Here is a 23,995-nt window from a genome sequence, read left to right as displayed (position 1 = left end):
CTCAGGAAAGGTTGAACATTCTCTTCTTAGGTCTCTCAAAAATACATTTACTGTGAAGCTTTATAATTGAGTTTACATTTCTGTCTCACCCACTAAAAGATGCACTCATTAAAACATTTAGATTTTTGATAAAGGGGAAAAAGACTGATTCTTTGCTGAGAGGTTAAATGAATATACAGCAGACAAAGCTAGTAAATACAGGAATGTGCCCAGATCTAGGTTAGAAAGGAAACATTCACCATTTCTGACTACCTAGTTCTAAAGAAAATCAGTAAATAAATTTCTGAAAATTATTTTTAAGTGAGTAGGCACAAAGACTGTTTAATTAAAACATAATAATTTTCTGAAGTAAGTTGTTAGAGGTGTATTTCATGTTGAAAATGATCTCGTTTCCTTTTGGTTTTCAAACATTCCATGCAGAGTAAACTGTGTCCCCTGCCCAGTGACTCTATCAGAAGTTCTAATATTTCCATGGAGTAGCACATATGTGGGGGGATCTAGTGCAAGTTAAATGTGGAATTTGGAACAGCAGATGTTAAAACCATTGCTCAGTTTCTTAATTATTCCTGTTTTCTTCCAGAATTACATAAGACCATAGTAGCCCCCTTCTTGGAATCATACAGCCTTAGATCCAAAGGATTTAGGTTTCCTAAAAGAAAATGACCTATCTAGTGGAGAATTACTGAACAGATAGAAATAACACAAATTTTGTGTTTCCTGAAACAGACTGACAGAGACATTTTAATTCAAATATTCAACAACATTTAACTTCAAATTCCTCAAACCAAAGTTTTCCCAGTTCTCATATTTTTCTTACATTCAAATTTCATGTATTTTTGTTCTTATTCATCTTTTCTACAATTTGTAATTGATACAACTTCCTATAGCTGCTACTTCATGAAAATTAGAAGGCCATCACTGAAGCAACATATCATGAGTACTGAATTTTCAAATTTACACTCAAATGGTCTGGTCAGTGAGAAAGCAATCCCATTGTCCTCAATATTCTCTGTAAAATAATTCAAGCTTCCTACAAGTATTTTGTTTCTGGAAACATTGTGTCAAATTCCCCTGGGAAAGCAGTGCACATACTTCAACAAGGGCAAATGCTATAGTGCCTTGTTCCTCCATATTTTTTTAATCACACGGTAGAATTGTTTACATATGTCCTCTGCAGTACATCTTTGCAAGGATTAGAAAGCATGAATGATTAGGAGTCCTCAAACTTAATACTACACAGTGAGTATTTATTTGTAATCTTCTTTGAAGAGTTTGCAGAGTGTGATATGATGATTTACCGTTCTTAGTAAGGAAGCAACAGCTTCATTTTGCTGGGAACTACGACATTTAATGTTTTTTTTTTTTTTTTTTTTTTTTTGAGAAAGGATTTATTCCATCTTCCATTGGTACTTAACCAGAATTGTTTTTTGCCAGTGAAATATTTCCATTGCCTCGTGCAAGATTTCTTCAATATGGTCTGTGTTATGTGACACAAGGCGCTCCTTCATGATGCATCAAAAGCATAAGCTGGAAAATGTATACTTTAAGTGGTTCAGTATCTGTTTACCTTTCTCTAGTCTCAGTTCACAAAGGTATTGAGTTTCTTAGTATATACAGTGCCTCTTTTTTTAGACCTTGTCAACAATTCTCTTTTTATGTTTCTTTCCATGGAAAAACTTAGTTATTACTTGTAAAAATCACTGTGCTCAAAATAATGTACCTTGTGTATGTCTAAGCTGATATTCCAGTATTGAGTTCTATTTAACAAAAGCATGCCTGGTATTTTATTGGAACCTTTAGAAGCAACAACCTTTAAAGTCCTTATTGTGAGACTTGTATCAGAATCTTGCCATAGTTTTAGTTATTCACAACTCACAAATGGCATCCCAACCCCCCTAAGAAGATTGGATTTGACTTATAAAAGGATACTTAAATATGCAAAGGTTAAAATGACAAGAGAAAGACAAAGAGTGAGAAAATAGGGGAAGAAACAATGCATTAAATAGGGCAAGGGAGTCTTTGTGGGGTAAACTTTGTGAACTGCTTACCAGAATAAAACTATTAAAATATATTTCCATAAAACCATGCAATGTACAATGACAGCATGAAAGTGTGTTTCAAATATTTTTAAAGGACTGGAACTCTGCAAAGAATTCATTATCCACGCTTAAGCCCAAGCATTTAACAGTTTTCCACTCAGCCGTAGAGTTTTCGACCACCAACAATGGGCTTTAACAAAAACAAATGAATAAGTAGAGTTAAAAATGTTACTTGGAATTGTATTAGAACCAGAAAGCAACTAGAAAATGTTTTATGATATAAGCCAAGATGTAATACTTTGCAACAACAACAACAAAAATCTTTATTTATTTTCAATCAACCATAACAATTGAGAAGTTACATATATGAAGAAAAACATTAGAAAATTATGTAAAGAGAAATAACCTGTTTTGAAGGCTTGGCAGTAGTACTTTTTGGATATTGTGAATAGATGTGGGTATGTTTGTGTGCGTCAAGTAACAGTTGTATGAAAAACAATGCCACATTTTGAAGTAAAAATATGTAGAAAATTTACAGAATCATTAATATACTCCAATACTAAAAACTAGCAAAACCTATAAAATATCAATAAAAAGAAACACTAAGTTTTAGGTAATGACCTCTCAATTTTCCTTAATACCTAATAAAATTCTGAAAGCCCCAAATGATTTCAACATCATCTTGGGACTAACTTAATGGAGACATGACTTACAATTTAAATGCTGAAAAGGTTCAAATATGTTCTTTAATATAATTCATATATTTCTTACTATACTTAGATTTTGTAATGTATCTTCATTTACACACTGATATTGATAAAAAGCAGGAAAAAATTACAGGTCTGGGAGACAAAGTAACTTAAACAATTGTAGAGAATGAGAGAACCAAGATTAGTGAAAACAAGCATAAATACACACGCACACACAAAAAACATTTATTTGCATCACCATGACATTGAATTTGAAGTTGTTCATCTTCTCTTTGAGAATTTGGCAAATCTAATTCTAGTTCTCATACCAAAAATACCCAAAAACCTGTTGTCTTGGAGGCCTGCTCTTTTCTGAAAGGAAATAGATTGGGAGTGGAGCTGGCAGAAAAGGGAGGTGAGGAGGAGGAGCCTAGAGAAGTGGAGGGAAGGAGAAAGTGATTGGATGTATTGTATGAGAGAAGAATCTATTTTCAATAAAAATAAAACCTATAAGTAATTATTTCTGCTGCTGTTTTGTTTATATGCATATTTCTCATTTTGTATTAGTTCTTTGAGATTTTTACTCAACGTACTTTGATCATATTTCATCCCCTCCTTCTATTCCTTCCAGATCAAACCCACTTCCCTACTCACTCAATTCTGTGTCCTCTTTTTCCTCCTTCACCTGTCTTACTGCTCTAGCTATGTAGTTAATCACTATGCTAAGCAGGATTGGAAAAAATGGAAAATCTTTTCTTGTTCCAGTAAAGAATTACTTAATGATAACCAAAATAAAAATTCTTACAATGGTTATTAGATGTCTTTACATTTGTTATCCACCTATTATTCATGAATTTATGTTTAAAAAATAAAACTATGGGCTGGGAGATGGCTCAATATTTAGGAACAGTTGCTACTTTTGAAGAGGACCTGAGTTCCATCCCTAGCACCCACATAGTCACTCACAACTTCTCTGTAACTTTAGTTCCATGGATATCTGATACTCTCTTCTGATCTTCATGGGCAGCAGGTATGCTTACATTGCAATATGCATGCATGCTTGCAAATACTCATACACATAAAATCAAAAGACGTACATATTTAAAAATAATAGAAAACCCATATGTAAACCTAAAGTAATGATTTTCAAATTTAGATCACTTTAAAAATTTCATCATCATCATCACCTTTATTAATTGCCTTATTGTTACATATCAGATATTTAGGAGAGATTACAGTATATAATAGATTACTTAAAATATTTATTTAATGAGAATTAATTAAGCCAATGACTGGAAGCTCCAATAAATAGCAACAAATCACCAAACTTGCTCCAGTAATTTTTGGTTTTGTTCTGTTCCATCTTCATTTACCTGTTCTGCATGGCTTTCATTCTTAGAAGTAAAGAAAACTGTCTTGAAGCAACTCTATTTCATACCTGAAGAAATGGAATGATCTGCTGGAAAGTAGAGACAAGAAAAGAAAAGAAAAATCAAGATGATCAAAATTAGTTACACTAACTGTAATTAGAAGAAAATAAAGGATTTATTTGGTTCTATGTGATTTGAGATATAATTAATTCACTCATTTTCTTCATGTTCTTGTGAATGTAGTCAGGAATATAAATAATGGAGAAATTATTTTCTTTGAAATTACATCTCAAAGAAAAACCTGTACTGACTCTTTATGTCAGAATAAAATTGCCCCCCTACACTCAAAGGTACACTTCTTAAAAGCTCATCTACACTTCTTCCTCTTTTCTAGGATGGTACTGGTAGAAATAATGTTTGGAATGTAATTTAGGTTCAAAGAAAACTATCACATTTATATGAAATGAAATTCAAAACGACTCTTAAAGAAGCTCTTTAAATAGCCAGTCAGTAACAATCCAGGGGGGAAAAAATTGTGTAGCTGAGCTTTTTAACACCAGTGCTTTTGTAAAACCTGAACTGCATTATTCTTCAGAAATTGCTAATTGCTGTGCTGATACTCCCTGGCAAACAACGGAGGCTGCATGTTAGAAAACCATCATCTCCCATACTGTGGATGCGCATTGATTCTTTCTTTGACAACATAATGTGATGTAGATAATAAGCTATTGTAGAAAGGAGGGCCTGGCTGCGGGAGTGAGATTGTAACTCCTCCCCTTAAGGATATAAAGGAAACAAAGAATACACCCTTAATCTGCCATACATTACATCTCCGTTTATTTCTCCAGGGACTATAAATTATTTAAAGCATAGAAGTTCAGATGGAAATCTTGTCATTCTATGCACAAAACTTCTGGAATTTTATTTTAAATACTATAAATGGAGAGCTCCTGCAAAGCGTTAAAACACCTTATTCCACATTTTTGCACTGTAGGTGTCTTCTTAAATCTTAAAATAATTATCAGGATGGAATCCTCTTTAGGTAATGTGCCAAGTGACAGAAAAAGGGAAATCTCAGCTGACCAGGAGATGGAATGTCCTGAGCCTCCATACAAGGAGTGTGAGGATCACAAAATGATGTATCACTATTTACTTTTTGTTATCTCTTAATCGTTGGTTATTTAAAACAGAATTGCAATGGTGAGTGTTATATTAATCTTCAATTACCTCCATAAGCCGGAAGTTTCTAACATGAAAAGGAACAGCAGATCAGATAGCATAAAGCAAGAAAAGATATTTTTGGAAAGAATGTCCTAAAGATAGAATAATCCTAACAGGCAATCCTGATGGACCAACCAGCAATGTCTACTGCCTTCAAGATTCTGTCATGCTTTTCACTTCAAACAAAAAATGAGATAAAAAATCATCTAGAGTTGTTCCCGAACATCACAGTATCAGAGTGTGTCTCAGATTTCTGTCAAACATAAAGGAAATGACATACTCCTCACTTCCTTGAATTTGTGACTGCGGGGCACAGAACAAGACTTCAAGCTTATTCCCAAAGTCTTCAAATTCAAAAGTATGGATTCACATAATACTTCAGCTCTTGTTTTTGATGAGTCCTGTTTTATTAGCCATTGACCACACATGAAAAAAAATGAATATAAATACAAAGCTATTGAAAATATGTCTTCAGCCAGACAAAATAATGATTTTTGAACATTTACAATTGAGACACAAATGCTTTTGTTAATGTAGTTTGTTTTCTTTCATCCATGTTCATAAAATATACATTCCATTGTCTCCTTTATTTACAAAAGCAGTGTAGTCAAACATCTTGACATTCAAAATGTCTTTCCCAATTAATTGCCCACATGACAAATGGTGTACAGTGATAGTCAGTTATAAGAATGGAAATCTACCAATTAAATACGGACACACTTTACCCCTTATTTGAGAGTCACTATGAAGTAAGACAGCTGACCACTATTTAAGATGCAAATTTTCACAAAAAGTGACAGTGAAAGTAACAGGCACACAGTACACCAAGCTTATGATTACTAATTTTGTTAACTGACAGAACTTAACTAATAAGTTAAGTTTACCTAAATAAATCTGTTAGGCATATGTGCATTTCTCAGCTGAAATAAGGATGGGCCAGCATACACAGGACAAAAATATATATATGGCTATAGACAGGACTAAAATTCATTAAACATCACTAAAACAGCAGAATCTTAGTGAATTTTACTTGAGATTACCACTTTTAATATGCATATACTATTCATTAAGTATGTACTTCTCAGAACTGCAAAGTATCATTAGAAATATTGAAACAAAAATACTGCTCCCAACTTAGCTGCAACACTTACATGTACAAATATAAGTATATATAAACAATGAGATTTTATTGAAAATTTGCTTTCAATTTTTTATGAAAAGTGTATTTTTAAACTTTAGCTTGTAAAGAAAAGCTAAGTAATGAGACTTCTGCCAACTAATTTGTCATAGTACTTGTGAGAATCACCCAGTAGAAAATGTTCATATGTATAACAAGCAATGAGATTGAAGAACTAATTGGAAAAACTCCAAAATAATAACAGTCCAGGCTGAGATAGTCTCATTACTGAAATTCACCAGATCCTTAAAAAAGAATAAACACAATAGTCCATAAAATAGCACAGAAACAAACATTGGCAAACATTTTATGAAACAAGTGGTACTCTACTACCAAAATCAGGTGAAAACAAAACAGAAAAGAAACTATAAGCCCATCTCCCTGTTGAACAATACATGTAAAAGGTCTCAACAAAATACTTGCAAACTAAATTCAAGAATGCATCAAAAAAATCTTTCACCATAATCAACTTGAATTCATTCCAGGGATGTAAGGACGGTTCAGCATATAAAAATCAACAAACATTACATAAATACATTCATGGACAGAAATTGCATGATTATCTCAATATGAGCAGAAGGGCTTTTTACAAAATACAATATTCCTTCATGATAAAATTCTTGAAGAAACAAAAAATAAAGGAAACATAGTTCAACGTAATAAGGGGTTTTATATAACAAACCTACAGCTATCATTATACTAAAACATTTAAGAAAAAAGACCTCTGGCATTTCCATTAAAATCAGAAGCAAGACAAGGGTGTCCTCTTTCACTACTCATTCAGTATGGTACTGAAAGTATTAACTACAGCAGTAAGACAAGAAAAGCAAATAAAAGGTGTACAAACAGGAAGGAAAGAAATCAATACATTCCTTTTGTGCCCAACTATAAGCAGTTTTTCTTCAAGTAGAGGAGTCCCTGATTAAAGAGGAACTTTCTATGATTAGGATTTATTTGTTTGTTTGTTTATTTATTTGTTTATTTATTTATTTATTTTGTTTTTTTTTTTTTGAGACAGGGTTTCTCTGTGTAGCTCTGCGCCTTTCCTGGAACTCGCTTTGGAGACCAGGCTGGCCTCAAACTCACAGAGATCCGCCTGCCTCTGCCTCCCGAGTGCTGGGATTAAAGGTGTGCGCCATCACCGGCTATGATTAGGATTTAAATTAGTCTCTAAATGGTTATGTAGGATTGGTCACAAGAAGACCCCCCCCCTCCAAAAAAATAAGAAGATCCCATTTGGGTATCTAGAATTAACTTCCAATCAAGGTCAATGTGTAAGAAATCAAGTCAGTGAACTTGGAGACAGGTGGGATGACTGCCTATGGTTTCTAAGGGAGGAAAAGTTATTTTCCTTTAAAGATGCGGGTCCTGGTAGGTTGACCCCACTGATAGGTCGACCACAATCCAATAGATGGCACATCATTCATGAGTACATGGACAGCACAAACTGGACTCCATAGAACATAAAAAACAAAACTGAGGACACACATTTGGGAGGGTGTGTGGAAAGTGGATCTGGAAAGTGTTGGAGAAGGAGTGGACATGAAGATGATCACAACACGTCACATGCATGCATGAAATTCTCAAAAAATAAAATGCTAGTTTTTAAAAGAGAATTAGTTTATTCAATTTAAGTCCAAATATCAAATTTCCTTTTTTACTTTTTCCCCCTACCTGGTTATAGTTATTATATTGACAGATTTAGGAATTTTTTTTAATTTTTTTAAATTATTATCTGTCATTAATCAGAATATAAATATTCAATTTTAAGTATCTACAGTAGTAAAGGATTAAAAAGCACAGTGAACAGTTAAATCCAAAGTTAATTTTTAAACCCATACTTATAACGTAGGTCAGTTCCAGCACTGGTAAAAGAAGTAAAAAAATTACAGAAGTGGGGTCGGGGAGATGGCTCAGTGGACAAGCATGAAAATCTGAGTTCCAATCTCTACATAAAAGCAATGTACGGTCGTGCACAGTGCAAGCACAGTACTTGTGGGCAGGGGCAGAACAGATGGATTTAGGGGGCTCACCGGCTAGGCGAAATGGTGAGCTGAAGGTTCACTGTGAAGAGCATGTCTACAGTGATACAGGAAGAGACCTGACATAGATCTCTGTTCTCTGCATCCAAGTGTGCATGCACTTGTGTCTACACACACACACACACACACACACACACACACTCTTAATGTTTTAAAAAAAACAGAAAATAGAATTTAGATTCACTAATTTTGTTTCCTTTGTTTTGTTTCTTTGGGGTTTTGCTTTCCTGTAGAAGACAGTTTTCTTTTTTATTTATTTTATCATTTGAGAATTTCACACATACACACACACAATGTATTCATATCAAATCTAACCCTTTTCTATATCCCCACTACCTCCTTTGCATCCCAATTTCATGTGTTTTCTTTTTATTTAAATGTGTTTTTTTAAGCCAGGCAGTAGTGGCACAAGCCTTTAATCCCAGCACTCAGGAGGCAGAGGTAAATAGATCTCTGAGTTCAGGGCCAGCCTGTCTACAGAGTGAGTTCCAGGACAGCCAGGACTAGGTAGAGAAACCCTGTCTCGGAAAAAAAAAAAAGTTTTGTTTTCTTGAGAATTTCATACATGATTACTGTATTTACACAATTTCTACCCCTTCCTCTCCCCATCCAACTCCTCCCATACCCCCTCAAAATCGTGTCCTCTTATTCTTAATATTGCTACACACACACACACACACACACACACACACACACACACACACACCATACTGCGTTCACTTAGTGTTTCTCATATGCACATATGTTTAGAGCTGACCACTTGGGATTGGATAAACTATTAGAGGACTTGTGCCTGGAGAAAATGGATGCTGTTTCTTCCATCAGCCAGTGGCCACCTATAGTTTTCTTCTGGGTGGGGGTGCTTACGAAATTTCCCTATCTATGTCCGGATGTTTACTGGTGTGGTCCTTATGCAGGTCTTCTTTAAGGAACCATATAATTGAGATATTTCTTGGATGCTGCTTCCTTGTCACAACTAGGAGACACTTTTTTTTAACTTTTATTCTTTTCTTATACATTACATCCCAACTGCAGTTTTCCCTCCCTCCACTCTTCCCAGTCCCTCCCCCAACATCTCCTCTGCCCCAGATCAACTCTTCTTCCTCCGTTTCTCATCAAAAAAAAAAAAAAGAGAGAGAAGAGCAGGCCTCCCACGGATATCCAGCAAACATGGCTTAACAAAATACAATAAGCTTGGGCTTGGGCACAAATCCTCATATTAAGGCTGGTGGAGACAACCCAGCAGGGGGAAAGGGGTTCCAAGCACAGGCAGAGTCAGAGACACCCCCAATGCCCTCTGTTGGGTGTCCCACAAGAACACCAAGCTACATAACCATAACATATGCAGAGGACCTATTACAGACCCATACAGAGTTCATGCTTGTCTCTTTAGTGTCTATGAGCCCCTACGAGCCCCACTTAATTGATTCTGTGGGCCATTTTCTCATGGTGTCCTCAACCCTTCTGGCTCCTGCAATCCTTCCCCCCTATTCTGCCAGGTTACCCTGTCTCTGTCTAGTGTCCGGCTGTAGGTCTCTGCATCTGCTCCAATCAGTTGCTGCATAACACCCCTCTGATGACATTTGGGCCAGGCACCGATACGTAAGCATAGGAGAATGTCGTTAGAAATCTTTTCATTGACTTTTTTTTTTTTGCCAGTTGTGAGTTGTGTTTGATTCTATCTTGGGTCTCTGGCTGTCCTGCTTCTGATTCTTGGTGCTCCAGACAGTGTCAGGGTTGGGCTCCTTCTCGTGGCATGGACATCATGAGTCGGTCACTCCCACAAGTTTTGGGTCCCCAGAGCCCCCAGAATATCTTGCAGGCAGAACTGATTGTGGGTCAAAGGTGTTTTGACTGGGTTAATGTTCCAGTCCTACTTCTAGAAGCCTTTCCTGATTAAAGAAGATGGCCAGTTCAGGCTCCGTATCCCTCATTACTAGGAGACTTCACTAAGATCACACTCATAGATTCCAGAGAGTTTCCACTGCACTAGGTTTCTGCCTTGCCCCCAAAATGATCGCCAATTGCAGTCATCTTTCCCAGTACTCTCTCTCTCTCTCTCTCTCCACCAGCCCTCATCCCTCCTGTTCTCATACACACACACACACACACACACACACACACACACACACACACACACGCACACACACACTCCACCCACAAAACCTATTCTATTTCCTCTTTCCCATGGAGATCTATGCATCTCTCCTTGAACCCTAGCTCTTGCACTTGGCATGCTGGTGTTCTGGTGTTCACAGTCTTTGTGATATAACTTCCACAATGCTCCCTGAGCCTTAGGTATAGGGGTTGTGTTAAAGATGACTCAATTGAGGATAGGCAGCCCAAAGTCACTTATTCTCTGCTTTTGAGCAATTGTGGATTTCTGTGGTACCTTCCCTCTGATGTAAAAAGCAGCTTCTTTGGTGAAAGACGAAAGCTACACTTATCTGTGGGTACAAGGATAAATATTTAGAATTCAGTTAGGAATTATATGTGAAACTTGTTCTGATGATTTATCACCCATGAATGGAACACTACGTTGTAATTACATTTTCCATAACTAATTAATTGCAAATGCTGGTTGGCCTACTATCAAAATAAAGATTGAATAAATTTATTTATTGCCATGTTTTTCACTACCAGTTTAGCCCAAACAATCTCTTAGATTATTGCAACAACCTCTTTGGGGCTGTTTTATTGTTCACCACATATTTATACAATTACTATTCAAAAACAAAAATATATTAATTGGACTGAAATTTTTTCTATAATTTCATCTGTGTAAAAATTAAACTGGCAGAGAAAATGAAAGAATAAAAACTAAGATCAACCTCAATGATGGGGCAAACTTTTATTGGTTTGAGAGGGGTAGCTCAAGACCCAGTACAGTATCCAAAAGATGCAGAGGAATTCCCTGTCCAGAGTCTGAGAGGGGTTTTGTGATTGAGGGTAGGAAAGGAGGAGGGTACGGAGGGTACGGCCTTGCAAGACATAGAAACTTTTTTTTCTGAATAAACTGCTTTTTGAAATTGCACATAGGATATAAGTCAAATTGCCTCTTTTAGTATGTTCCAGGATCCAGTGTATATGGTAGGGACTAGCTGCATTCCTAGAATTCCATGAGTAGCAGGCATCCTGAAACCCTGGGCCTATTTTAAGGGCTTTAGTATTAGGGACATTTCCCTTTAATTTTTCTTTTTTTACTACTGCAGTACCCCAAAGCAATTTCTGTGACTAATGTATTTCTGCTCATAAGAAATGTACTTTGAGGGCCATGGAGGTAGCTCAGTGGGTTAGGGTGCTTACTATCAAGCCTAAAAACCTGAGTTCAATTTCCCAGGACCCCCATGGTAGAAAAAGAAAACCCACTCCTGCAAATTGTCCTCTGACCTCTACATACATACCCAGGTATGCAAGAACATAAACACAAAAATAAAAAGATAGATAGATAGATAGATAGATAGATAGATAGATAGATAGATAGATAGATAGATAGGTAGGTAGGTAGATAGATAGATAGATAGATAGATAGATAGATAGATAGATAGATAGATAGATAGATAGATAGATAGAAAAATGAGGAATACACGATAAATTTTTTTGTTTGTTTTTTCAAGACAGGGTTTCTCTGTGTAGTCTTGGTGCCTGTCCCGGCTCTTGCACTGTAGAACAGGCTGGCCTTGAACTCACAGAGATCCACCTAACTGCCTCCCTAGTGCTGGAATTAAAGGCATGTGCCACCACTGCCTAGCCATGATAAATGTTTTTTAAAATGTACTTTGAGAGTAACCACGTTCCCATATTTTCCTCCTTTAGTTTTGCACAATAATAAATACCCTTCTAGAAGCTGATATATGATCATGTCACCACTCTACTTAAAGCCCTCATCACTTACCATTTTATAGGAATACAGTTTAATCTTAGAAATTTAAACGATCTTGCCTAGGGCTAACTCTAACTCATTTTATACACACACACACACACACACACACACACACACACACACACACACACACATTATTTCGTGAGACACTACATTGTTCTTTAAAGTTTATGAAAAATTCTTTTCCAACCCAGAATTTGCTTGTGATCATTTCTATAATCAAATGATTGTTCCACAACACTGGCATATCTACACCATGCTCATCCTTCATGTCTTACAATGTTGCTGTGCAATAATTCTTAAGCTATTCTTAAAATATTAAATTTAAAGTATGTCTTCTCACTCTGATCTATTATCTGGTTTTCATTGTTTTCCATTCCATCATAAATCAACAATTTATAATATTATTCCTTCTTTTGCTTATTTCTGCCTCTTCCATTATGCTATCATTAAATCTCCAACTAATATTGACATTAATTGTATTGTTTATCAATGAATGTATAATAAATAGATAGTAGCCACCTAACAATTATCCTTTCCACGAATAATATTCATGTTTCCTCTCACTATACATTCCTTTTTATTGTCTAGAAATATTTATAAATATAATCATAGACTACTCTTAGCAGTGTGAAGTATTCTACTGAATATACATTTTAATATTGGTTAGCATTTTGCATACACTAACATTTGGTTTCTTTTTATCTATGCATATTTCATTATATTGATATACCAGAATTTGATTTTGCACACATCTACTGATGGATATTTAGGTTACTTCCAATTTTGGGATACTACAGATCAAATTGTAATTAACATTCACCTTTAAGTACAAAACATGTTTTCTTTACTCACAGAAAAATAGCTGGCTGTGGAATTCTTGGAGCATGTATTAAAATTTATTTGAAAACATATTAAATGATATAGTTTAACTACTAAAAAATATTTTCAACGTTTGAATGACCTACCAAATTTTTATATGGCATTTTATATTCCTAGCAATAGTGTAACATTGTATCAGTTTTCTGGTTGCTACACATCACTGCCAACATTGAGAATGATCTGTTCTTAATTTTAGTAATTCTATTCATCATGTAGTCCTTTTATGGTGATTAGAATTTAAATTGCATTTTATTGATGTCTAATTTAATGCTTCTTTTATTAATTATGAATGTGTATATTTTGTTTAGTGTGTTGCATATTAAAATACTTTTCATGTTGGACACGGTGGCACACACCTGTAATCCCATCACACTTGGATGGCTGAGGCAGAAGATTAAGAATTTTGAAGCCAGCGTGAGTTACACTGAGACTTTCAGGCTAGCCTGGACTACATAGAAAGTCTGTGACTCAAAATTTAAATACAATATTTTGTCCATATTTTTAAGATAACTTCTTGACTCTTGTGTTTAATATATTGGTTGCAAGTTTTTTCAAGCCTTTCCTATTTTAGGAATAGATACATTTATCATCACATACCTTTCTGTTACAGCAACATGTTTGTCATTACAAAGCACTTCTCTTTTTCTCTAGCACTGTGCTTTGTCTTGAAACACATTTTATCAGATAGTAAACAGCTACTCTACCACTCATATGCATAACATTTCTAAGACAACATTTTCTGCTGTTTACTTAATTCTGTCTATGTACATGAGTGTGTCTCTTAGACATAGAATAGAGCTCTGCTTTTTTTTTTCTATTCTTAGCTGTGCCATTTGGAGTGCTTACATTATCAGTATTTAATATGAATAATAATATTATTCATTTATGTGTATAATTATAGTATTGGTTTTCTCCTAGTCCCTAACATTTCTGCTCCCGTTTCCACATCCTTTCATCTTTCAAAGTATCGTGGCATCATTTTGATCCAAAGAAGGGTCACAACAAGAGGGGAAAAAACCCTATTGCAAAGATAAGTAGAGAAAAGGAGCTTAAGAACTTCACAAAGATAGTGATTATATTCCTCAAAAAATATAAAGAGACAAGTAACACAAAAAAAAAGAAGCCAAGCCTAACAGAGGTCCAGTAATGTGGCTCCCCAGTGAAAGTACAGAAACCGGAAGACTTATCCAAAACTTAAGCCAGGCAGTCAGTCAGCCTTGGTTTAAAAAAAAAAAAAAAAAAAAAAAAAAAAAAAAAAAAAAAGAGCTTTGCAGCCAACCCTCATGTCAACTTCTCAGCCATCACCAGACTCAAATTCAGTTTAAGGTTTTAGTGAGACAGTGATTCTCATGTTAGAGATGTCAGCAGTGAAAAGAAGTATCATTTATGAATTCTAGGACAGAGACTGGGTACCTTCACGACAGAGAAACTATTAGAGGTCGAGAGATCCTGGGAACATAACCACAAGGAACAGTCATAACATAGGGATCCTGGATTTCATCTGCCACAGACCCACAGCAAGAGATAGCCCTCAGTGGCACTTGTGTTTAATGGGAGGGTGTGACTCAGACAAACAAAAAGTGCAGATGGCTTTAAAAGGGACTCAAGTAATGAAATGCATAAGGGGAAAGCAGTCGTGCTCTTGGTTACCGGAAGCAGATCTCAACACTTGGAAATAACTCTGGAGTTTAGTAGTAAGCCTGAGGTCAAATGTGATCAACTTCTGGAATGGTTTATTTGCTTTTCACTGCTGTAGAACCCGAAGTCTTTGAATCTCCAGCAGTCTACCTAACACGCACACCTGAATCTCTTAGGTAGAATGATTAATACTCAAGGGATCTTCAGAATGTGAAGACAGATCCTCTGCATGGACAGATCCCAGTGCTGTCATTGCTCTCTGCACTCTGGAGCACTTAGAGGACAGCCTCAGCTTAGGAGACATTAGCCACTCCAGGGGATCCATGCCAGGAAGTCTCAGGAGAATACGAGAACCTGCCCAATTAACAGGCAGCAGAGCTAATTCTGGCAAGCAAGCGGAGTTCCCAGTACGCAAAGAAGGAAAGCCACTAAAAAGAAAAAAGCTCCAGTGAACATCAGACACTGTAAGCCATAGGGAAGACAAGAAGCCACACGTTCCACTGACCCTACTCCCTTGCTTAAGTGGCATTATGAAATTGTAAAGGGTCCAGACACAAGGTTTTTTCCGCTCTTCATCTTACGTTTTTGCCTCTTGTATATTTCTTCCTTTTAAATTTTTAGTAGACTTTTAGCAGTAGTTTTTTTCCTTTCCAAATATTCATCTACTTCTATTTACACATTTTCATTATTACCTTCTTTCTCACTTTTCACACTTTTCTCTTTTTTATTTTTCCCTTATGTTTCCCACTTTCCCATTATTATGCTTTTATTAGTACTTTCACTTTATCTATTGAGTACTTTGTTTTATGAATGCTGTCTTTAAAACAGCTTTTATTCTCCTCATATTTATCTAATTTTTTTTTACTATCTTGTTATTGAGAAGCTTCCTTGGTTTTCCTTTTATTCACTTTTAATATTTTCTAATATTTTGCACTTTTCTTTCCCTCTCTCTAACATCTTTTCCAATTATTTTCCTTTTGTTCATTTAAACATTTTTTTTTTAATTTTTATTTTGCAATACAATTAAGTTCTACATACAGGCACAGATTCCCTTGTTCTCCCCCCTCCCGCCCCCCTCACCTTCCCCCCAGCCCGCCCCCCATTCCAATCTCCTCCAGGGCAAAGCCTTCCCCACAGAGTGAGATCAACCTGGTGGACTCAGTCCAGGTAGGTCCAGTCCCCTCCTCCCAGGCCGAGCCAAGGGACCCTGCATAGGCCCCAGGTTTCAAACAGCCGACTCATGCAATGAGCACAGGACCCAGTGCCACTGCCTGGATGCCTCCCAAACAGATCAGGCCAATCAACTGTCTCACCCACTCAGAGGGCCTGATCCAGTTGGTGACCCCTCAGCCATTGGTTCATATTTCATGTGTTTCCATTTGTTTGGCTATTTGTCTCTGTGCTTTATCCGACCTTGGTCAGAATGGCTAAGATCAAAAACACTGAAGACACCTTATGCTGGAGAGGATGTGGAGCTAGGGGAACTCTCCTCCACTGCTGGTGGGAATGCAAGCTTGTACAACCACTTTGGAAATCAATATGGCGCTTTCTTAGAAAATTGGGAATCCATCTCCCCCAAGATCCAGCTATACCACTCTTGGGCATATACCCAAGGAATGCTCAACCACACCACAAGAGCACTTGTTCAGCTATGTTCATATCAGCATTGTTTGTAATAGCCAGAACATGGAAACAACCTAGATGCCCTTCAACTGAAGAATGGATAAACAAAATGTGGTACATATACACAATGGAATACTACTCAGCAGAGAAAAACAATGACATCATGAGGTTTGCAGACAAATGGATGGACCTGGAAAAAATCATCCTGAGTGAGGTATCCCAGACTCAGAAAGACAAACATGGTATGTACTCACTCATAACAGGATACTAGATGTGGAACAAGGATGACTGGACTGCTACTCACATCACCAGGTAGGCTACCTGGAAAACAGGACCCCAAGAAAGACACAGGGATCGCCCAATGACAGAGAAATGGAATGAGATCTACATGAACAGCCTGGACATGAGTGGGGGTAGTGAAGGGCGAGGGTCGAGGGAAAGAGAGCTTGGGTGAGTGGGAGATCCCAGCTGGATCAACAACAGAGAGGGAGAACAAGGAATAGGTAGGAGACCATGGTAAATGAAGACCACATGAGAATAGGAAGAAACAAAGTGCTAGAGAGGCCCACAGAAATCCACAAAGATACCCCCACAACAGACTGCTGGCAATGGTCGAGAGACAGTCCGGACTGACCTACTCTGGTGATGGGATGGCCAAACACCCTAATTGTCGTGCTAGAAACCTCATCCAACTACTGAGGGATCTGGATGCAGAGATCCATGACTAGGCCCCAGGTGGATCTCTGGGAGTCCAATTAGCGAGAATGAGGAGGGTTTATATGAGAGAGAATTGTTGAGACCAAGGTCGGATAAAGCACAGAGACATTTAAACATTTTATTGCATTTATTTAATATGGGAGCATGTGTCACTATGTGCTTCTAGAGGTCAGAGGACAATGCACAGAGGTTGGTTCACTCTTTCCACCATGTTCAGTGATCAAGCTCAGGTTAAGAGAATCAACAGGTGAATGCCTTTATCTGTTGAGCCCTTGGCCAGGTCATTTTTCCATTTTTAACCTAGTTTGTCCCCTATTTTTACCTTTTTCTGACTCCTTCATCCATTATTTATGGATTTCTTCTAAATAATTTTTGACTTCATACTGTATTCTACATTAGTTTTCTCAATTGGGGGTTTATAGTTGCTAGTGGTATATTAGAGGGCTTTAATCCATTTCAAGTGTACTTCTATCTCTTCTATGGCTTTATGTTGTTGTAATAACGGTGTTTCTCTCCTCACTGAGTGGTACTGGTATTTAAACTACCCCAGAGAATGACACTCAAGAATAAAATCCCAAAATACCTCATCTTGCCATCTGCACACCAACAGCATAGTTTCAGACCCAGCTCAGGAACCTTCTTTGTGAGCCACCTTTGTTGGGTAAGTTGCCTCTTCCCTTTCCCACTCACTCAGTTCTCCCCTTCTCCCACCTGCCTATAGCAATCTCCACACCCACAGGGCTAGGACAGTCAGATCTGTTGCCTTTGAACTTGGTTTGTTTAAGAGCCACCTCAGGCTGGTAGGACACTCCTTTCCTCTTCCATCCTTTTTTCTGCTCACTGCCATCTCTGAATCCACAGATCTAGCTCTAAACCCACGGTTTGTGAACCATCTTTGCCTAATACAGTTAAAAAGCTTATCCATCACCTTTATTTTGCCTACCTCAGGTTATGCAGCTCCTGCGCAGGCCCAACATAAGGAAAGCCAGATAATCATATCAAATACACAATCAAAGAAAGAAGTCCACAGAACCAGGTCAAATTGCAAAACCAAAACAAGAATGGCCAGAAAAATATATCTCACATCAAACCTACTAGTCCTGTAGAAGTAAGCCTAACAAGAAAAATATAGATGAACCTCAGGACACGGAATTTCAAAGAAAAGTCATAAACTTTATCAGAAAGATCAAGGAATTTAAAGAAAACACAAAAACACTTCACTGAACTCCAAAAGGCTAATAATAAATTACTGATGTCCAAGAAAATACAAATACCAGCTGAGTAAAATGTTGAAGACAAATCAGTATTTGAAAGCCGAATTCAATAAAGGATTGAAACATTTAAGAAAACATAAGATGAAATGAAGAAATGAAGATGGAATTTCAAAACTCAATATCAAAATTATGCAATTTGAGGGAAAGTAGAATTAATCAAGCAGAAGATAGTTTATTGGGACTCAAAGAAAAAGTAGAGGATCTAACCCAAGCAAGAAATGTAAAAGATTAAAAAAACAGGAAATGAATGTACAGGAAAAGTGGAACAAATGGAAGGACTAAACCTTCAAATTATAGAGAAGAAAACCAAGGGAAATGGCATAGACCAGATCGTTAACAAAATCATAGAAGAAAACTCCCGAAAAAAGCGATCTGTCATATAGATACAAGAAGCATGCAGGACCACAATTGGACAAGGCCAAAAAAGGAATATCCCACAGACATCACAGTTAAAACACTAAATAAACAGAAGAAAGAAAAAACATTGAAGGCTATAAGAGAAAAAAAATAAGTCATGTATAAAGGAATTCCTATCATAATAACATGTCACTCACTACTCAATAAAAACTAAAAGCCAGAAGAGCCTAGAACAATATGCTCCAAGTTCTAAAAGACTGCCAGCCTACACTACTGTACCCAGAAAACCTATCTGCTGTAGTTGAAGGACATAGAAAAACTTTTTTGACACAACAGCCTAAAAAATTACAATGAACAAAAAAAATGCTTCAAACTGAAGGGAGACATGGGCCTAGCAAAGAGACTCAAAAAAGAAAACAAAGTGTATTTTAATGAAACAAAAGCACAACTAAAAACACAAACCAGAAAAAAATGACTACAATGTACATACAACTTTCAATAATAACTCTAAATAGCAATTATAACATGAATTGCTGAACAGTCTTATTCATAAAAAACCCAGAGCCAGATATTGGGGTGAAAGCTGAAAGATCAGAGAAACAGAACAAGCCACAGCCAACCTCACCTCGCCAACTCCTCAGCCAATCTTGTTTCCTCAGACTGGAAGAATCTGAGTCTTCACCCATGATGTTCTCAGTTGAACTGCTGCTAAAAAGCCTCTACTTCCTGGTCCTCATACCTTACATACCTTTTTGCTTCTTGCCATCACTTCCTGGGATTAAAGGCATGTGTCCTTCCCAAGCAAAGACATGAGATCTCAAGTGCTGGGATTAAAGGTGTGCCACCATGCCTGGCTCTGTTCCCAGTGTGGCCTTGAACTCACAGAGATCCAAACAGATCTCTGCCTCCCAAGAGATAGGATTAAAGCATGTGTGCCACCATTGTCTGTCCTTTATGTCTAATCTAGTGGCTGTCCTGTTCTCTGATCCCCAGATAAGCTTTATTGGGGTACACAAATAAAATATCACCACAAGCAATGGTCTCATTGATTTAATAAAAAGACACAGACTAGATGAATGGATTAAGAAATAAAATCCACCCACCAAATGTCTACAACAAACAGTTTTAAAGGTAGGTACCAATTTAAAGTGAAAGGATAAGGAAAATTATTCTAAGCATGTGTGATCAGGAATCAAAAATGTGTTATCATCCTAATAGCTGCCAAAATAGATTTCAAAGTAAAACTAATCAGAAGAAACAAAGAAGGGCACTTCATATTAACCAGGAGATCAAGTAATCAAGAAAATATTATAATTCTAAGCATATGTGCATCTCAAGTACAAAATATCACAGGCACTCCCTGGAAACCCACAGATATGCAGGCCAGGAAATCAGGTAAGCAATCTTCACTGTCCCTCCTGTGCTCCAATTCCAAACCCCTAGTTTTATCCCCAGCTTTGTAGCAGACAGCCTTTTCTCAGTTAGGATTTCTACTGCTGTGAAGAGACACCATGACCATGACAACTCTTATAAAGGAAAACATTTCATTGAGGTGGGGACTTACAGTTTCAGAGGTTCAGTCCATTATCATCAAGGTGGGACATGGCAGCGTTCAGGCAGACATGGTGCTGGAGAAGTAGCTGAGAGTTCTACATCTTACAGGTAATAGGAAATGAACTAAGAACTGAGCATAGGAAACCTTGAAGCCCACATCCACAGTGACACACTTCCTCCAAGACCACATCCACTTCAACAAAGCCACAGATCCTAATAGTGCCACTCCCAGCGAGCTTATGGGGATCACTTACATTCAAACTATCACACACCTGCTGTCAACTCTCCTACTTCTCTGCCCCCATCCTCTGGGGTCTATTCCTCCCTCCTGCAGACCATCTCAGCTCCTTTTTCTAGGAGATCCAAATTCTTTAGTGTCAGCTCCAATATCTAGAAGCAGCATTCCACTTGGGACCTCCAATGGCCACAACCGGCAGAATCTCAGAAGCAGGCAGCCTACAGATTCCACACTCTCCTATGAACCAGAAAAGGTAACAGAAACCAAGGAATGATATATCCATGCAATAAAGACAAGACCAGATATCAGCATCTAGAATTGCAATACTCACAAACCCAGATGCATAGACACCAGCATAAAAACAATAACAGCCAAAACAATGTCTCCATTAGAACTCAGAAACCCTACCACAATAGGCCATGAGAAATTTAATATAGCTAAAACATAAGGCAGACTTCAATATAGGTACTAAGAGTATGCTTAAAGATGATATGACTAAATCTGTTAATTAAATCTATGAAAACACAGAGCTGAATGAAATAAAGAAAACAGATCAAGACATAAAAAGGAAATAGAATCATCAAAGAAAACATAGAAACAACTCCAGGGAGGCTACCTAGAAGACAGGACCCACAGAGATTGCCCAATGACAGAGAAATGGATTAGATCTACATGAACAACCTCGACGTGAGTGGGGGTAATGAAGGGCAAGGTTTGAGGGAAAGAGAGCTTAGGGGAGCAGGAGATCCCAGCTGGATCAAGAACAGAGAGGGAGAACAAGGAATAAGATACCATGATAAATGAAGACTGCATGAGAAGCAAAGTACTAGAGAGGCCCCAGAAATCCACAAAGATACCTCCACAATAGATTACTGGCAATGGTCGAGAGAAAGCTCGAACTGACCTACTCTGGTGATGGGATGGCCAAACACCCTAACTGTTGTGCTAGAAATCTCATCCAATGACTGAGGGAACCAGATGCAGAGATCCATGGCCAGGTCCCAGGTGAAGCTCCAGGAATCCAATTGGTGAGAAAGAGGAGGGATTGTATGAGCGAGAATTGTTGAGACCAAGATTGGATAAAGCACAGGGACAAATAGTCAAACTAATGGAAACACATGAGTTATGAACAAATAGCTGAGGAGCCCCCAACTGGATCAGGCCCTCTGGATAAGTGAGACAGTTGATTAGCTTGAACTCTTTGGGAGGCACCCAGACAGTGGGACCAGGACCTGTCCTTAGTGCATGAGCTGGCTGTTTGGAACCTGAGGCTTATGCAGTGACACTTTGCTCAGCCTGGGAGGAGGGGACTGGACCTGCCTGGACTGAATCTACCAGGTTGAGCTGAATCCCCAGGGGAGTCTTTGCCCTGGAGGAGGTGGGAATGGGGGGTGGGCTGGGGGGAAGGCGGGGGCCTGGGGAGAGGACAGGGGAATCCATGGCTGATATGTAAAATTAAACTAAATTATAAAATAAATAAAATAAAATAAATTCCTCTTGACACATAATAATCAAAACACTAAACAAATAGAACAAAGAAAGAATATTAAAAGCTGCAAGGAAAAAGACCATATAACATGTAAGGGCACACTTATTAGAATAACACCCGATGTTTCAATAGAGACTCTACAAGCCAAAGGACCTAAGTAGATGTTCTGCAAACTTTAAGAGACCACAGATGCTAGCCCAAACTGGTATACCCAGCAAAACTTTCAATCACAAGACATAGAGAAAGACATTCCACAATAAACCCAATTTTAAGCAATGTCTTCCTACAAATCCAGCCCTACGGAAGGTGCTAGAAGGAAAACTCTAACCTAAAGAGGTTAACCATACCCAAAAAAACATAAGAAATATATAATCAGACCAGCAAATAAAAAGAGGGGGTAACATATCACAACAACAAAATAATGGAAATCAACAAACAGTGCTCACTGATAACTCTCAACATCAATGTTCCCAATCCCCCAATAAAAAAGACATACACTAACAGATGGGATTTGACAAGAAGATTTTTTGCTATATCCAAGAAACACACCTTAATATCAAGGATAGACATTACCTCAGAGTAAAAGGTTGGAAAAAGATATTCCAAGCAAATGGACATGAGAAGCAAGCCATGTAGTCCTTTTAATATCTGGCAAAGTAGACTTCAAACCAAAACTAATCAGAAGGGATAGGGAAGGCTACGAACTACTCAAAGGACAAATCCACCAAAAAGGAATTGTGATTCTAAACATGTGTGCACCAAACACAAGGGCATTCATGTTTGGCAAAGAAACACTATTATAGCTAAAATCACATATTGACCCTCACACAATGATGGTGGGTGACTCCAATATCTCACTTTCTCCAATAGGCTATCCAGACAAAAAATAAACAGAGAACTCCTGAAACTAAATGATGTCATAAATGAAATGAACCTAACAGATATTACACAACATTTCACCTATAAACAAAACAATATACTTGCTTCTCGGTAGCTCAGGAAACGTTCTCCAAAATTAACCACATGCTAGAGCACAAAGTGAGTCTCAACAGATACTGGAAAACTGAAATTACACCCAGCACCCTAACTGACTACCATGGATTAAAGCTGAGCATCAACACAACAGAAAACTTATAAACTCAAGCAAAGTGAACAACTCACTACTGAATGAAAAATTACTCAAGACAGAAATTAAGAAAGGAATTTCAAACTTTTTAGAATTGAATGAAAATGATAAAACATACCCAAAGTTATGGGACACAACAAAGGCAGCTCTAAGAAGTACGTTCATAGCACTAAGGAAAAAAAATGGAAATATCTCACATTAGTAACTTAATAATACACCTGAAAGCTTTAGAATAAAAAGAAGAAATCACACCAAAAGGAGTAGCCAGCAAGAATTGATCAAACTCAGGGCTGAAATCAATAGAATAGAAACAACTAAAGAATAAATGAAACAAAGAGTTGGTTCTTTGCGAAAATAAGATTGACAAACCCTTAATCACGTTACCTAAAAGGCAGAGAAAATTCAAATTCACAAAATTAGATAATAAAAGTGGGACATAACAACAGATACTCAGGAAATTCAGAAATTCCTGAGTACATACTTTAGAAACTTGTACTCCACCAAATTGGTAACTTTAGAAATAACTTTAGAAATAGGTAATTTTCTCAATACATACCACCTACCAAAGTTAGATCAAGATCAGATAAGCAATTCAAACAGATCTATAACCCCTGGTGAAATAAAAACAGTCATTGGAAGTCTGACAACCAAGGGAAAAAAAAAACAAGGGCCAGAT

Source organism: Peromyscus eremicus, chromosome X, assembly GCF_949786415.1.
Source record: "Peromyscus eremicus chromosome X, PerEre_H2_v1, whole genome shotgun sequence".
Lineage (NCBI taxonomy): Eukaryota > Metazoa > Chordata > Mammalia > Rodentia > Cricetidae > Peromyscus > Peromyscus eremicus.
The sequence above is the reverse complement of the archived record's forward strand: the minus strand, read 5'-3'. Positions refer to the sequence as shown.